The following is a 15,389-nucleotide window of genomic DNA, read 5'->3' as shown; positions in this document are numbered from 1 at the left end:
CTCTGCTCCGTACACCTCGTACACACGGCTCCACTCCGTACACCTCGTACACACGCGGCTCCGCTCCGTACGCCTCGTACAGACGCGGCTCTGCTCCGTACACCTCGTACACGCGCGGCTCCGCTCCGTACACCTCGTACACACGCGGCTCCGCTCCGTACACCTCGTACACACACGGCTCCGCTCCGTACACCTCGTACACACGCGGCTCCGCTCCGTACACCTCGTACACACGCGGCTCCGCTCCGTACACCTCGTACACGCGCGGCTCCGCTCCGTACGCCTCGTACAGACGCGGCTCCGCTCCGTACACCTCGTACACACGCGGCTCTGCTCCGTACACCTCGTACACACGCGGCTCTGCTCCGTACACCTCGTACACACGCGGCTCTGCTCCGTACACCTCGTACACACGCGGCTCTGCTCCGTACACCTCGTACACACGCGGCTCTGCTCCGTACACCTCGTACACACGCGGCTCTGCTCCGTACACCTCGTACACACGCGGCTCCGCTCCGTACACCTCGTACACACGCGGCTCTGCTCCGTACACCTCGTACACGCGCGGCTCCGCCCCGTACACCTCGTACACACGCGGCTCTGCTCCGTACACCTCGTACACACGCGGCTCTGCTACATCCACACTGTAAACCCCTCCTGACCCCACACATAAACTTCAGCTCATCCAGCACCATGACAACCAGCACAGCAGAGTCCTGCATCCACTGAGGCCCCTGATCATGTGACCCCTGACTCCTCCCCTCCTGTGACCTCATCACAGCTCCTGTGCGCACAGAGCAGCCATATATGTGGTGGCGGCTCTGCAGGTGGAGGTATGTGGAGGTCCCCATTACTGGGCGCAGGGGGCATTAACCCCTTCAGCGCCGAGACTCTTTTGGGGTCTTGTGTTGCCCCTTTATAAGAATCATAAGGTTTTTGTTCTGTTTCCTATAATAGATACATACGACCCAACTATGGAGACAGGAAGGAAGGAAACGTATTGTTCTCATAGTACAGGACCCCTTTACTGGCCCCACAGTGTAATGCCCCCATTATGCCCCTTATGCAGGATGTATGATGCCCCCCACAGTGTAATGCCCCCATTATGCCCCTTATGCAGGATGTATGATACCCCCACACAGTGTAATGCCCCCATTATGACCCTTATGCAGGATGTATGATGCCCCCCCACAGTGTAATGCCCCCATTATGCCCCTTATGCAGGATGTATGATGCCCCCACACAGTGTAATGCCCCCGTTATGCCCCTTATGCAGGATGTATGATGCCCCCATACAGTGTAATGCCCCCATTATGCCCCTTATGCAGGATGTATGATGCCCCCACACAGTGTAATGCCCCCATTATGCCCCTTATGCAGGATGTATGATGCCCCCACACAGTGTAATGCCCCCATTATGCCCCTTATGCAGGATGTATGATGCCCCCACACAGTGTAATGCCCCCATTATGCCCCTTATGCAGGATGTATGATGCCCCCACACAGTGTAATGCCCCCATTATGCCCCTTATGCAGGATGTATGATGCCCCCACACAGTGTAATGCCCCCATTATGCCCCTTATGCAGGATGTATGATGCCCCCCCACAGTGTAATGCCCCCATTATGCCCCTTATGCAGGATGTATGATGCCCCCACACAGTGTAATGCCCCCATTATGCCCCTTATGCAGGATGTATGATGCCCCCACACAGTGTAATGCCCCCATTATGCCCCTTATGCAGGATGTATGATGCCCCCACACAGTGTAATGCCCCCATTATGCCCTGTAATCAGGTGACTGGATACAACGCACAGACATACACAATGTGGGAGTAACAAATATAATTATTTATGTCCCTGATATGGGGGAATTGTGATAACTATAGCAACAGTGAATAATGCAGAACAGGGAGATTACAAGGTGAAATCTAGAATATCAGATATACAATGAATTCTCCGGCTCACTCTAACTGTAATCGCAGCCTCTGACCGTATGTTACTTTAGCTATTGACAAGGGTGATGGTCCCGACAAATATATATATATATATATATATATATATATATATATATATATATATATATATTTACACACACACACTGGGTATGGAAAGTATTCAGACCCCTTTAAATTTTTCTTTCTTTGTTTTATTGCAGCCATTTAGTAAATTCTAAAAAGTTCATTTTTTCTCATTAAAGTACACTCTGCACCCCATCTTGACTGAAAAAAAGTCAGAAATGTAGAAATTTTTGCAAATTTATTAAAAAAGAAAAACTGAAATATCCCATGGTCATAAGTATTCAGACCCTTTGCTCAGTATTGAGTAGAAGCACCCTTTTGAGCTAGTACAGCCATGACTCTTCTTGGGATTGATGCAACAAGTTTTTCACACCTGGATTTGGGGATCCTCGGCCATTCTTCCTTACAGATCCTCTCCAGTTCCGTCAGGTTGGATGGTGAACGTTGGTGGACATCCATTTTCAGGTCTCTCCAGAGATGCTCGATTGGGTTTAGGTCAGGGTTCTGGCTGGGCCAGTCAAGAATGGTCGCAGAGTTGTTCTGAAGCCACTGCTTTGTTGTTTTAGCTGTGTGCTTAGGGTCATTGTCTTGTTGGAAAGTGAACCTTCGGCCAAGTCTGAGGTCCAGAGCACTCTGGAAGAGGTTTTCATCCAGAATATCTCTGTATTTGGCCGCATTCATGTTTCCTTCAATTGCAACCAGCTATCCTGTCCCTGCAGCTGAAAAACACCCCCATAGCATGATGCTGCCACCACCATGTTTCACTGTTAGGATTGTATTGGGCAGGTGATGAGCAGTGCCTGGTTTTCTCCACACATACCTCTTAGAATTATCACCAAAAAGTTCTATCTTCGTCTCAGACCAGAGAATCTTATTTCTCATAGTCTGGGAGTCCTTCATGTGTTTTTGAGCAAACTCTATGCGGGCTTTCATATGTCTTACACTGAGGAGAGGATCCGTCGGGCCACTCTGCCATAAAGGCCCTACTGGTGGAGGGCTGCATTGATAGACTTTGTGGAACTTTTTCCCATCTCCCTACTGCATCCCTGAAACTCAGCACAGTGATCTTGGGGTTCTTCTTTACCTCTCTCACCAAGGCTCAGTTTGGCTGGATGGCAAGGTCTAGGAAGACTTCTGGTGGTCCCAAACTTCTTCCATTTAAGGAATATGGAGGCCACTGTTTTCTTAGGAACCTTGAGTATTGCATAAATTCTTTTGTAACCTTGGCCAGGTCTGTGCCTTGCCACATTTCTGTCTCTGAGCTCCTTGGGCAGTTCCTTTGAGCTCATGATTCTCATTTGGTCTGACATGCACTGTGAGGTCTTATATAGACAGGTGTGTGCCTTTCCAAATCAAGTCCTATCAGTTTAATTAAACACTGCTGGACTCCAATGAAGGTGTAGAACCATCTCAAGGAGGATCACAAGGAAATGGACAGCATGTGACTTAAATATGATTGTCTGAGCAAAGGGTCTGAATACTTATGACCATGTCATATTTCAGTTTTTCTTTTTTAATAAATTTGCAAAAATTTCTACATTTTTTTTTTTTTTTTCAGTCAAGATGGGGTGAAGAGTGTACTTTAATCAGAAAAAAAAAAACTTTTTTAGAATTTACCAAATAGCTGCAATGAAACAAAGAGTGAAAAATTTAAAGGGGTCTGAATACTTTCTGTACCCACTGTATATAATATTTTCCCTAGCGGGGGTTTCCGGTTCTTCCCCGTAGGATGCAAGTCCTCCTGACAAAGTTTATCAAGGCTCGCTGGGCCGCCATCACTTCAACCAGCCTTGCCCTGCTTGTTGTAGTAGCCTGGACCAACCCCTGTAGCATACGTCAGTGCTGGAAGCAGCAGCCTGGCTCACTTGCGCCTCCCACTCTTAACTGTAGCCGTATACTCCCGAGAGGAATCTCCTCACGGATCTTCGGTGCTTATCCAACTGTGGGCATTTCTCATACCCGAAGTACTGGGGTCTAGTTCTCTGGCCTTGACTGGCGTAGCTGCGACTTCGGCTCTTGACCGGCGCAGGTCTGGTTCTTGGGCTTTAGCTAGCATAGACTGGATTCTGGGACTCATCTGGCACCGGCCGGGTTCTGCTTCCCGGCGCACCACAACGCGCTGCCTTGGGTTTTACCACGGCCTGGTTCCTCGGCTTCAGATTCCCCTGCACATATCGTGCTCGATTCTTTGCTTGGCAACAAATCTGCTCCCATTTTGGGGAGCTGGCCTTTTATGTCAAGAAACTGTGTCATCAAAGTCACCTTACCCGGTGAACCATCTAGACTCCTTCCTGAAACTCGACCTCTTCCCATTGGTTCTGGAGGGTTCCGCTTGGACGACAGATGGCAATCTTCTTATACAAATGCTGCACAACACTGAGGATTTTCTCTTTTTATGGCGCACAATCTTACACTCCTTATGCAGTATGTATGATGCCCCTCACACAGTATAATGTTCCTACAGTACTGCCATCTCTCATACAAAAGATAATATTTCCATAGTTCCACCATCCGCCCCACACACAGTATAATGTTTCCACTGTACCACCATCCCTCACACACATTATAATATTCCCACTGTACCACCATTCCCACCACACACAGTATAATGTTCCCACAGTACTAGCATTCCCCTAGCACAAAGTTTAATGTTCCCACAATACCACCATCCTTCCATGCACATTATAATGTTTCCTGAGGACTGCCATCCCCCACTAACAGTGTAATGTTCCCACAGTACTGCCACCTCCCCACACACAGTAAAATTTTCCCACAGTACTGCCTCCTACATACACAATATGGTACTATCTACCCCACGGCTAATTAATAAATACTTACTTAGCCCCATTCTTGGTGCAGATGCTAATAAACCCAGGACCTATGAGATATTTGCATATTACCAAATTACTGTAGGGGTAAATAAACCCTAAATAAAGGATTAAAAGCATTAAAACATGATTTATCTTTAAAAGTGGTAGATCAATTTAAAATTTCGCCATATCTCCACTATGACTGCAGGAAGAAAGAGCAAGAAGCTGTTAAGATTTTGGACATAGAAGTGGCCAATTTATTGGTACCTATTGGACCTATGGTGCTAAAGCAAAGGCTTTAAAAGGTAAGTGACTCCATTTTTTATTGCATTATAACTAGTGTTGAGCGATACCTTCCGATATCGGGAAATATCGGATCGGATTGGATCGGACCGATACCCAAAAAGTATCGGATATCGCCGATTCCGATACCGGAAACCAATGCAAGTCAATGGGACAGAAATATCGGAATGAAAATAAACCCTTTCTTTCCTTGTAGGTTAATTCTACATGAAGGAAAACAACTAAGAATAATGTAGAATGTATTGAGGGAGGTGGGGGAGACAATAAAGGCATGGAGGTTTAGCCCAATCAAATGGAATAGCAGGAATTAATATATTTTTTAAGACGTTACGAAATATTGACTATGTTAAGTATTTTTATATTTTGTCAGATATTTATGTTTCATTACTTCCATGCTCTTCACCTTCTTTTTTAGTTCTCCCACACTCTCTCCTTCATCATCCTCAGCATCAGCATCTTTTTCATCTTCTTCTTCTTCACCTTCTTCATCTTCTTCTTCTTCACCTTCTTTTTATTATTCTTTTTTTTTACATTCTTCATATTCTTCTTATTCAACTATTAATCTTCTTCATATTCTACTTCTTCATCTTCATCATATTCTTATTTGTGACAGGCATTTCTGTAGTTGTTATCTATAAAAGTTTGAACATTACACCTTTCGTTCTGCTTGTCACAAAAGATTGACAACAGGATTTGTCTGCGTTCAGTTTGGCCTGCAGCAGCAGGTCTTTTCCAGGGGCACCACGAGGAGGAACGGACTCACCCCCATACACTGCTTAGTCATCTTCTGCTTATAATTTAGATATTATCTTTTGCTCTGATTTTTTGTCTTATGCTTAATGTTCTTCCGCTTTTTGTTCTGCAGCTTCTTGTACTTCTGCTTCTTGGTTTTCTGTCTCTTGTTCTTCTGTATCTTGGTGGTTGTCTTCTTCTTCTTTATCCTCTTGGTCAACTTCTTCAGGGTCATCTTCTTGGTCTTCTTCGGAGTGGTCTTCAGGGTCGTCGTCTTCGGGATCCTCGTCTTCAGGGTCGTCGTCTTCGGGGTCCTCGTCTTCTTCGGGTTGGTCTTCAGGGTCCTCGTGTTCAGGGTTGTCGTCTTCGGGGTCCTCGTCTTCTTCGGGGTCGTCTTCAGGGTTGTCGTCTTCGGGGTCCTCGTCTTCTTCGGGTTGGTCTTCAGGGTCCTCGTCTTCAGGGTCCTCCTCTTCAGGGTCCTCCTCTTCAGGGTCCTCCTCTTCAGGGTCCTCCTCTTCAGGGTCCTCCTCTTCAGGGTCCTCGTCTTCAGGGTCCTCGTCTTCTTCGGGTTGGTCTTCAGGGTCCTCGTTTTCAGGGTCCTCGTCTTCGGGGTCCTCGTCTTTTTCGGGGTGGTCTTCAGGGTCCTCATCTTCAGGGTCCTCGTCAGGGAGATCCAGAGTGATTACCAAGAACCATTTCAAAAAGCTTGAACTTGGAAATGTAGCAGAAGGTACAGCTACCGAGGACCAGCTGACGGTACTGGAATTCAGTTACTAAGCAGGAGGTACCTGTGCCAGAAAGCACTACCAAGGGCCAGCAGACGTTGGTGGAACTTGGATACCGAGAAGGAGGCACCTAAGCCAAAGGCACTGCCGAGAACCAGCTGACGGTACTGGAACCCGGATGGGTAGTAGAAGGTACAAGAGCAAATGGAACTAACGAGGACCAGCTGACGGTACTGGAACCCGGATGGGTAGCAGAAGGTACAAGAGCCAATGGAACTACCGAAGACCAGCTGACGGTACTGGAACTCGGTTACTAAGCAGGAGGTACCTGTGCCAGACAGCAGTACCAAGGACCAGCAGACGTTGGTGGAACTTGGATACCGAGAAGGAGGCACCTAAGCCAAAGGCACTGCCAAGAACCAGCTGACGGTACTGGAACCCGGAGGGGTAGCAGAAGGTACCCATGTAAAAAAAAGTTTCAAGGCCGCAAGCCGGCCGCAGTTACCAAAACCCACAGTCCTACAGGGGGTGCTTGTCCTATTGGCACTATGGAACCAGCCTTCATTGCCAGATCCCGCAGCCCACATAGGAGTCACCTAAACTGCAGGCACCATAGAGTCGGCTAACCCGACCGCAACACGACAGGACAATGCATTGGAGGCAAAGTGACGTTGACACTACCCGGAAACAGCTGGCGTGCTGGAACCAGGCTGGGCAGGAGGGAGTACCCGTGCCAAAGACACTGCTGGGAAACAGCTGGAACCCAGGGTAAATAATAAAAACAGAGTGGAGCCAGAGGCGTAATTGGAGCAACTTTAAAATCTGTAGTAGCGTGAATGTGGACAGAGCAGGAGAAATTGCCGGACACACAGCTGGGGATCAGCTGACGTTACTGAACCCCAATAACACTGGAGCAAGCGTTGACTGTGCAGACGGCACTTCTGAGCAGCAACTAGCGGTATTGGAGCCCAGGGTAAATACTAAAAACAGAGGAGCCAAAGGTGTAATTGGAGCTAGTTTTAAATCAGTAGTACAGTGGATGTGGACAAAGCAGGAGAATTTGCCGGACACACAGCTGGGGATCAGCTGACGTTACTGAACCCCAATAACACTGGAGCAAGCGTTGACTGTGCAGACGGCACTTCTGAGCAGCAACTAGCGGTATTGGAGCCCAGGGTAAATACTAAAAACAGAGGAGCCAGAGGTGTAATTGGAGCAAGTTTTAAATCAGTAGTACAGTGGATGTGGACAAAGCAGGAGAATTTGCCGGACACACAGCTGGGGATCAGCTGACGTTACTGAACCCCAATAACACTGGAGCAAGTGTTGACTGTGCAGACGGCACTTCTGAGCAGCAACTAGCGGTATTGGAGCCCAGGGTAAATACTAAAAACAGAGGAGCCAGAGGTGTAATTGGAGCAAGTTTTAAATCAGTAGTAGAGTGGATGTGGACAAAGTAGGAGAATTTGCCGGACACACAGCTGGGGATCAGCTGACGTTACTGAACCCCAATAACACTGGAGCAAGCGTTGACTGTGCAGACGGCACTTCTGAGCAGCAACTAGCGGTATTGGAGCCCAGGGTAAATACTAAAAACAGAGGAGCCAGAGGTGTAATTGGAGCAAGTTTTAACTCAGTAGTACAGTGGATGTGGACAAAGCAGGAGAATTTGCCGGACACACAGCAGGGGAACAGCTGACGTTACTGAACCCCAATAACACGGCAGCAAGTGTTGACTGTGCAGACAGCACTTCCGAGCGCCAACTGGCAGTGTTGGAGCTCAGGGATAATACTGAAAACAGAGGAGTCAGAGGTGTAATTGGAGCAACTTTAAAATTTGTAGTAGTGTGAATGAGGACAGAGCAGGAGAAATTGCCGTCCGCACAGCAGGGGTACAGCTGACGTTACTGAACCCCAATAACCCGGCAGCAAGTGTTGACTGTGCAGACGGCACTTCTGAGCGCCAACTGGCGGTGTTGGAGCTCAGGGATTACAGTTCAGGTGGTAGAAACATGAACACAACAGGAGACCTGGATACTGTTGCCAACCAATTACTTATTCTGGAAGAGGACTGGCAAATTCATGAGAGATCCAGGCCTTGTTCATTTTGAGAAAAGTAAGCCGGTCAACGTTATCGGAGGATAGTCGCATACGACGGTCTGTTAGTACACCACCTGCGGCACTAAAGACGCGTTCCGATAATACACTAGCAGCAGGGCAAGCTAGCACCTCCAATGCATACTGACTAAGCTCTGGCCATGTATCCAGCTTACAGACCCAAAACTTGAAGGGAGAAGAGCCGTCTGGGAGTACACTGAGAGGGCAAGACATGTAGTCTGTCATCATCTGACGAAAACGTTGCCTCCTGCTGACTGGAGCCGTCTGTGATGGTGTAGACATTTGTGGCGGTGGGGACACAAAACTTTGCCACATTTGGGCCATACTGGTCTTGCCTTGTGCTGAGGCTCTGCTTCTGCTCCCTCTTTGTGCAGAGCTTCCTCCACTGCCTCGATGCACTGAGCTGCTTTGTAAAGCACTAGCAGCACTGCTCTCGGTTGGAATGGAGAACATGATGGAATGCACCAGTGCGTCTTGGTACTCCCGCATTTTACGCTCCCGGTTCAGTGGTGTTATGAGGCTTTGTAAGTTGTCCCGGTAGCGAGGATCTAGGAGGGTGGACACCCAATAATCAGCCGTGTTGAGAATGTGGGCGATGCGGCGGTCGTTTCTCAGGCACTGCAGCATGAAATCAACCATGTGCTGCAGACTGCCAACTGGCCAAGAAACGCTGTCCCCTGCTTGAGGCGTGATCTCTGCCTGCTCTGCATCACCCCACCCTCGCTCTAGATACTGACTACTAGAGCATTGTGTACCTCCCTCCTCTGGACAGATGTCTTCCTCATCCATTGACTCCTCCTCATCCTCCTCACAAAGTGTCCCCTGCCTAGGTCTTTGTGAGGAACCACGTTGCGCAGACTGTAGAGAATCAGATGGCATTTGTGACTCCTCATCCTCCACCTCTTCCAAAACCTTGTCCCTTAGTGCTTGCAGTGTTTTTTCAAGCAGGCAGATAAGGGGGATAGTCATGCTGACTAGTGCATCATCTGCACTCGCCATCCTTTTGGAATAATCGAAGGCATGCAAAACGTGGCAAATGTCCTTCATAGAGGCCCACTCAGTGGTGGTGAAGTGTGAACGGCGCGCACTGCGACTTTTTTGCGCCTGCTGCAGCTGGTAGTCCATTACTGCTGCCTGCTGCTCACACAACCTCTCCAACATATGTAACGTTGAATTCCACCTGGTGGGTAGGTCACATATGATGCGATGTTCCGGAAGACGTAATCGGCGCTGCAGAGCTGCAATGCGTGATCTTGCGTTGCTGGAACGCTGCAAGTGAGCGCACTCTATGCGGACCTTGTGAAGCAGTGCATCAAGATCCGGATAGTCCCTCAAAAAACTCTGCACAACCAAGTTGAGCACATGTGCCCAACATGGGATGTGAGTGAAGTTGCCTAGGCCCAGAGCTGCCACCAGATTTCGGCCATTGTCACACACTACCATGCCTGGCTGGAGATTCGCTGGCACAAACCACACGTCGCTCTACTGCTTGATGGCATTCCAGAGCTCCTGCGCTGTGTGGCTTCGATTCCCCAAAGAAATTAATTTTAATACGGCCTGTTGACGTTTGGCCACGGCTGTGCTCATATCGGTCATCATAACAGGTAACCGTTCACGGGTCGATGTGGAGGTAGACCGTGACGGCTCCTGCAGCGCTGATTCAGAGGAACTGGAGTATGAGGAGGAGTCAATGTGTACAGACTGGATTCCTGCAGTCCTTGGAGTTGGCAGAACACGTACAGCGCCACTCTCAAGATCTGTACCCGGCTCCACAACATTTACCCAATGGGCAGTGAGGGAAAGGTATCGTCCCTGTCCATGCTTACTGGTCCACGCATCGGTGGTCAGGTGGACCTTGCTACTGACGGCGTTTTGTAGCGCATGTTTAATTTTTCCCTCCACATGATGTTGCAGGGCAGGGACGGCTTGCCTGCTGAAATAAAAGCGACTGGGCACGTTGTATTGTGGGACTGCCAATGCCATAAAGTTACGGAAGGTGTCAGTCTCCACCAGCCTGAATGATAGCATTTCAATGGCCAGTAGTTTAGCAATGCCAGCATTCAGAGCCTGTGCTCGGGGTTGGTTTGCAAAGTATGGGCGCCTTTTCTCCCATGCCTGTGCTAACGATGGCTGTAGACTGGCCTGGGAGTGTGAGGATGACTGGGAAAGTGGTGCTGTGGGTGGAATTACACTGTGTCTCTGTACAACAGTGCCAGAGATTCTTCCATGGCGATCCTGTGAGGAAGCCGAACCAGCTGTGTGTGAGCTGGAGGAAGAGGCTACAACACGAGCTGAAGAGGTGTTAGGTGGCGCTGTAGGTTGGCCTAGGTCTTCAGTGTGTTTTTGTAACTCCACCACGTGCTTGGTCCGCACATGTTTCCACATATTTGTGGTATTGAGGTTACTGACACTTTTCCCTCTTTTCACCTTCTGATTACACTGCTTGCATTTGACAAAGCAAATGTCATCTGCAACTGTGTCAAAAAAGGACCAGGCACTGCAAGTCTTGGGAGCGTCTGCTTTGGATTTTGGAAGAGCCATGCTCCTAATGGGTGCCTAAGTGGAGGCTACAGGCAACCAAGTCTGCCCCCTCCCTATCCCTCCTTTTTGGGCTGTTTGGGGAATCTCTTCCTCAGAGCTGCTCCCACCACCTTCCTGTCCCTCACACCATGATGGGTCAAGGACCTCATCATCTACACCACCCTCTTCAAACAACTGCTTCTCCTGGGTAGTCTCGACAGCACAGTACGCACCAGAAAGAGGCACCTGAGTCTCATCATCAGATGCATACTGAGGTGTGCTGCTGACCATAGGCACTGGCCCACCCGCCTCTTCAGATTCAGAGAGACAAAACGGTTGCGCATCACTGCATACTACCTCTTCTTCAAATTCTCGAATTCTGCTTGGCTGGCCCCCTCTTTCCAAGCCAAGAGATTCAGAGAACAGAAGTAGAGCTGGCTCCTGTCCAGGGCTCTCTGACTGCCTGGGCAATTTGGCAGGTGGTGAAGAGACAGATGGGTGCTCTTCAGTGCTCTGGACCTGAGAGGATCTGGAACTAATTGAAGTCGATGCGTTAGCTGCCATCCATCCGACAACGGCTTCAATTTGGTCCTCTCGCAGTAGTGGGGTACGGCTAGCTCCTACAAAGCTGCGCATAAAGGACTGTTCCCTGGTAAAACTGGGGGATGCTGAGTCACTGGTGCCCGCAGCAGGCACAGAATCCCCACGTCCTCTCCCTGCAGGCACAGAATCCTCACGTCCTCTCCCTGCAGAAACTCCACGCCCACGACCACATGCCTTACTCCCTGCCTACTTCATCTTGGTAGTCTGATAAAGATAGGCAGAAAAGTACTAAGGCCTTAGTATGCTTATTCCTGAACAGCTGCTAACATGTATAAGAAACACTAATTTTATAAAGTATGGACTAGACTTTAATATGAGCTAATGTGGCCTACACAACTGTAAAGTGGAGTGTTTGGTGAACTTTATTTAGGTTTTTTTGTCACAAAAAGACACTGGATGTGCCCAAAGATGTAATACCGATAGTATCACAAACTTTTTGTAGCTATTACAATGTAGGAAGGTAACCTACAATGCAATAGATGAGGCTACAAAAAATAGGCTAATACTATTCTGGCTGGGGCTGCAGGGCGCAATGCTGCAGAAAGGCTCCTCTAACTACTCCTATATAGTGTGTTTGGAACCAATTTAGCTGAATACGGATGGAACCACCACACTAATAGGAGATATCAGGAAAAATTATGAATTGTCAAAAAAGGACAATGTATGAGGCAGTGACACACACTGAGTGCACTACAACCAGACGTGGCTGAAGCACACACTGCAGGGTGAGCTGCACTCACACACACACAGACCTTGCAGACAGCCGTGAACAGCGCAGAGAACTGTGCACTAGCGCTGCAAGGCACAGCGATTTATAAAGTAGCTTGGGTAAAGCAGAATAGACCAAATAGGTAGCTAAAACTGTCCCTCAGAACAGCAGCGTCCTATGCCTAACTGAATTCACAGCAGAGTGAGCTCAAAATGGCGGCGGCGGCTTTTATAGTGCATCATGACATCATTTCAGCAGCCAATCACAGCCATGCCATTAGTTAAGATGCCTACATGCCTAACAGGATGTGCCCACACTTCTTAGGATCCTCATTGGCTGAATAAAATGAAACTGGCTCATTGCATTATGGGAACTTCCGATTCCGGTATACGATATTGTAAAAGTATCGGAATTAAGTATCGGAATTCCGATACCGCGAATATCGGCCGATACTCGATATTTCAGTATCGGAATGCTCAGCACTAATTATAACCCCAGCCCCTGAGGAAGCCAGTCATCGAATGGACATAGAGAGTACTACTAAGAAGTTGTACCGATGGACCTCAGCCAGTGAGGTCCTCACAAATCAACTGGGAGCTTAGAGTAGCTCTCAGGGGCCGTAGTGACACAGGGGATGATGGGCCTTCCCATAATGGTTTGCTGGACTGTTGTGGCTTGTAACAAAAGTTATGTACTGCTACATGTAACCAGAAAGTTCCAGACTGCTTCTTCTGCATTATGCATTCATACGCTGCATTCAATCACGCAGTTAAATCTGCATGTGTTCATTGAACAATGCGGATTTACCACATCTAATACATTCTATTGTGGAAATTTCTGTTTGCGGAGACTAGTGTCTCCACAACAGAAATTAACATGCTGTGGCTCGTAAACCCGCACCACCGGTGAGTTTATGCAACGTCAAATAGAAGCACAGTGGGCATGGGATTTCTATAAATCCCATCTACTGTGCTTGTAATGTGGAATGTAGCGTTTTATACGCAGCGCAGGTGAGCTGCATCCAAAACTCTGCTATTCCTGATCGTGGGCACGTACCCTTGGACATTGTTCTTCCTCATTCATCTCCACATCATCTGGTCCAGGCTTGCAGAGTCAGGAGATATGAGTTCTCTATATATATATATATTTTTTTTTTTTCCTTTTGAGGTTGGGGGGTCCACTTATAGCTATTGTTGTTATGGACGTGACTTACCTAACATTGCACAGTGAATCTGTTTTCACTATAGTGACTGATATTTCTTGTTGATAAAACTGTGATATTTTTTTCACTTTAAACTTTTTTTTAAACAACTCTCATTAGTTCGATCATACAACATACAAGCCTCTGATCGCTCCGGTGATGCACTGTACTACTGTAGTGCCGTGTATTATCCCTGCCTGTCAGTGTAATACTAACGACCCCATATACATGAGATAAGTGTTGCCTAAATGGTCATTTGGCAGACGGCTATCTCTCCCGACTCCCCCATACACACAAATATTCCAGCTTTCCTGTGGTTTGTATGAGAGTGTCGCCTCCAGACTCCTCTAGCGGAGGATTATCTACAGGAAGAACAAACGGAATAGCCTCTGAAATTCAGGATGCCAGATCCTTCCCTGCCCTGACATCATCTGTCCGTAGGCCCCGAATACATTGTATAGTTGACTAAACCCCACTGAAATCAGTGCTTTAATGTAACTTTAGTCTAATGTGTATGGGGGTGTTAAAAGGTAACTTATTACTATCGAGTACTTGGGTGAGGAGGGGAATTGAGCTGAACATTGTCAAACCTTCTGAGATGCCATGTTTCCTTTTGACAGCAGTAAGTGGTTAAACTGCCAGGGTTTCTGTTGCAGCCACACTTGTGCCATCTCTGCATTGTACATCTATGTTCTGGTGCCCAAAAGAGTTATTTTTTTTTTTAAAACAAATGTTTAACCTCTTAAGAAATAACAATGGGCCTAATACATTTTGCAAGTTTCTTTCTTTTTACAAGAATTGTTGGTGCCAGTGTTCTTTTGAAACATTTTAATATCTGATTTTTTTCTGGTGTATTTCTTGTAATATAGGAAAGCCTGAGGCCAGAAATAAACCCCATAAAACACTGTATATGGAGACTTTGGTATCAAATAATTTCTGTCTGCGGTGTTTGTGCAAACAAAAAAGCTTTTATAAAAGCCTCAAACTTCTGTGTGTGAATCAGTCATGAGATCTAATATGGTAGAGCCCGGGAAAGACGGGAAACATTCATATAGGCGGCTGGTGGTGATGTAGTCAGTGACGGACTCTGGCCAAATATGTTTCTAGAGCCGCAGTAGAAGATGAAGATGTCGTCCTCATCATGAAGTAGTTATTTCTCATGTTATGTGTAATGAATATCTCCTGCAGTATTGATAATGCCAATTCTAGCGTCGGTAAATGAGACGACAATTAGTGTTATGGAAGATGAGTCTATGAGAAACGCATTCAACTGGAGAGGAAGAAAATGCTTGTTTTCTGTGGCATAAAATATATAGTTTTTATTAGTAGATGTGAAGAAGAAAACTAAATACTGTAAAATAATAAATCTCCTCATATGTTTCCCTTATTATCTCCAGTAATTGTATTATTACACAGGATTTTTATGATGTTACATAGTCTCATCTTCTTATTCAGGTTTCTACAATATCAGATCCTCTCAGTGAAGATCTTCTAGATAAGAGAATTTTCTTGATTTACCCATCAAAGATGGATATGGACAGAGACAAGATGGCGGAGAGGATATTACACCTCACCCTAGAGATCCTCTTCCGGCTTACTGGAGAGGTGAGAGATTCTGATGACGTCACATTACATCATTCTTATCTAT

General features: G+C 47.2%; 1 long non-coding RNA gene across 1 annotated transcript; it reads left to right on the top strand.

Moving 5' to 3' along the window:
• Positions 1 to 768: 768 nt before the first annotated feature.
• Positions 769 to 15,310, top strand: LOC141201602 (uncharacterized). The gene is made up of 3 exons (XR_012272954.1): positions 769 to 833; positions 5,039 to 5,135; positions 15,197 to 15,310. It is a non-coding gene; the product is annotated as an uncharacterized lncRNA (long non-coding RNA).
• Positions 15,311 to 15,389: the final 79 nt, after the last annotated feature.

The sequence above is a fragment of the Phyllobates terribilis genome, unplaced genomic scaffold (genome assembly GCF_046119375.1).
Source record: "Phyllobates terribilis strain yellow unplaced genomic scaffold, ASM4611937v1 Scaffold_119__1_contigs__length_5224398, whole genome shotgun sequence".
NCBI lineage: Eukaryota > Metazoa > Chordata > Amphibia > Anura > Dendrobatidae > Phyllobates > Phyllobates terribilis.
This window is presented reverse-complemented; position numbering and strand designations above follow the sequence as displayed.